The following is a 3175-nucleotide window of genomic DNA, read 5'->3' as shown; positions in this document are numbered from 1 at the left end:
GCTTCCCTCTCTTCTCCAGCTTGTCTGGGGAATACCAAGGTGTTCCCAGGCCAGCCGAGAGATTTAATCCCTCCAGCGTGTCCTGGGTCTGCCTCGGGGCCTCCTCCCGGTGGGACATGCCTAGAACACCTCACCCAGGAGGCATCCTTGTCAGATGCTTGAACCAACTCAACTGACTCCTTTTGATGTGGAGGAGCAGCGGCTCTACTCTGAGCCCCCACCCGGATGGTCGAGCTTCTCACCCTATCTCTAAGAAAGAGGCCAGCCACCCTTTGCTCATTATAGTAATTATGATGTATTAATTGTTGGATACAGTAAGCCAACATCTACCTAATGCTTTTCTGCAATAACATGTACATATGCTCACCACCAAGAAGTTGAAACACTGAAAATCTCTAATGTGCACACAGAGTGCAGCAGCAACTGGTTTGGCTACGGACCAGGAAAGAGCCAATCAGTAAAGCTCTCTCTGCAATTCATCAAGTCTAGTTCTCTTCGATGTTTTAGAATACTTTCACTGATTTCCACCCTGGATTTTTTAAGTGCTATCCCTCTGCCTTACAAAATCTGTTTTAATTGAACGCAAGGCTCTGCATATTTATCCCTTTAATTTTCACCCTAATAAAGCAGAGCGTCTTTCTGTTCTGTTTGCAGCTCCTTGATTTCCACTAATAGAGCAACAAATATAGAGATGTACAGCTGCTACATAAGTACGGACCAGTGGCCTACGTTTCATTGACAAGACACAAGCTGGAGCCCCAAAAATGGTTTCTAAGAGGCTCTGACGGGCTGGCTTTGATCTGGAGTATTGCTACTTCTAAAACACCGCTCTTTAAAGTCCCAGCCGTCTCTTCTCTTTGTGAAAAAGGGTCCTAATTGCTCTTCAAGGCTCTCGATGTAAGATGCAAGGGAAAGGAGAGTACTCCTGACACAAATCATCGTGCGCTAAATATTGTATTGTTGTTGTGTATAAGGAGATGAGTGCCCATTCATATTTAATTGACTTGGGCACCATTGCGCCACACTCTGGCTTACTAAGAGGTGCAGCGAGGAAGAGCGTTATCCTGTAGAAAAGTACTGAGCCAATGAGAGCCTGACTTCTCTTCTCAAACAAATTTGGCCTTTGATGAAGTTTAAAAGGAACTAATATCGATATTTGGATGCTGTTACTGGGTATTATTTATTTTGGAGCCTGAGCTATCATGTCTGACAGGGACTCATCAACTTGTCTTGTTAAAGCTCATCTTATATTTTCTTTAAACACAAGATGTTTTTAAATGGCCTTCATTTGGGCGTACTTTGAGTAACTAAAACTATATAAATATAAGATGTACTGGAGCTCAAAGTTCAGGTGGTTAAAGAAGGACGGCATGTATCCACTAACAGATAGCATACAGATTCCTTTACATAACTTCTAAAAGAGCTAAAAGAGAAATATGCAGATATAAGGTATGAGAGGAGCTTTCAGTACACGCCATCAAAGAAACAAAATATAAAGGAAAAGGAAAAAAAACATCTATTAACAAATTACTCAGCTCCATAAAAGCTGTCCATCACTACTGGTTTACCACTAGCAAATGACACCAAATAGAATAATTTAAACTGAAACTCCTACTAATAAAAATGATTAAAGACCATCTCACAAACCACGACACCTGTCCTGAGCCCTAAATTCTTGGTAATAAAGCTACTATATTGTTGGATTAGCATCGTGGGTCACACTACATCAGTGTTTGGTTTCAGCGTTGAATGTGATCCACATGGTCTTATTTTCTGTGTCAGGGGTTAAATGTACGCCAAGTGGTCATTAATGTAAATGCAGAAGCATTGTGAAGTCCAGGCTTCATTAAGTTATGTGCAACAGCCAAGACACTTGAAAAGCACAAATTGTTATTCATCACATTGTAACAGCGCCACAATTTGCCGACAATCTTTCAGGTGCTGAAAAATCTATAAAAGACTTAAAGAAGAAGTGATGTTGTATTACCAACTGCTGTCTGCAGGCAGGAGGAAAAAAGACTTAAAAGGGATGTGGCTGGATGTAATCTCCTCAGTGGTTACTTGTTCCATATATGATATGAACCAGCAGCTATAGAGAAGCACCTGGAATGGCTAACTGAAGGCTCCTAATGATCCCCAGCAGCGACCTTCCCATCCAACTACCAGCCAATAACCTGCCTCAGTACCACATGGAAGCTCCTGTCAGGCATCATAGCAGCTAAGATGTACAGGCACGAGGCTCAATGCATGAACCACGAGTGCGACACAGAAAGGAATTGGCAGGAATACCAGAGAAGCTCAACACCAGCTGCTGACAGACAGAGCAGTTCGGAGCAGATTCCAAGACCAGACTGACCAACCTGTGCACTGCCTGGATTGACTACAAGAAGGCCTATGACTCGATGGCCCACACATGGATCCTCGAGTGCCTAGAACTGTACAAGATCAACAGGACCCTAAGAGCCTTTATCAGGAACTCAACACTGGAAATCAACTTCAAGCCAATAACACAGCATCAAGTGCAGGATTTACCAGGGAGTCCCCACTGCTGTTCTGGATAGGCCTGAACTCCCTCAGTGAGATCACTGATAAGACTGGCTACGGATACAGAATGGAGCCATAACCAAGTGGCTGCCATAGTATACAGAAACATGCCGAGTATGGCCTGGAAGTCCCGAGGCCATGATAGGACAAGCAGAGGAAGACATAGTGATAGACATACTTATGCCAAGTGATAGCAACATCAGGAAGACAGAACACAAGAAGCTCGAGAAATACCAAGAACTGAGAGAGGAGCTGGAGAAGATGTGGAGGGTGAAGGTAACGGTGGTCCAGGTAGTAATGGGAGCAGGTGCAGTGACCCTCAAACAACATCCCAGGAACAACATCCGAGACGTCTGTCCTGAAGAGCGCAGTCCTCTCGTAGAGGACCCAAGCTGTCTTTATCTATCTAGATACTGAAACACAAATTACACCACAACAACATTACCAACATTCATAAACTAATAGACAGTCGTTTGCAAATGTGCTACAGGGCTGGTCGTGAAAGGACATAAAGAGTAGGGGGTAAATAAATTAACATTAGCATTAACCGCTATGTGACATTAGCTTTCTGCATTTGATGTTTCTTTTTTTGTACTTCAGAGGTTTTATGCATGCATAAGTTCAGAGCAAA

The sequence above is a fragment of the Haplochromis burtoni genome, unplaced genomic scaffold (assembly GCF_018398535.1).
Source record: "Haplochromis burtoni strain Fernald_Lab_line unplaced genomic scaffold, NCSU_Asbu1 Contig_35, whole genome shotgun sequence".
Classification (NCBI taxonomy): Eukaryota; Metazoa; Chordata; class Actinopteri; order Cichliformes; family Cichlidae; genus Haplochromis; species Haplochromis burtoni.
The sequence above is the reverse complement of the archived record's forward strand: the minus strand, read 5'-3'. Positions refer to the sequence as shown.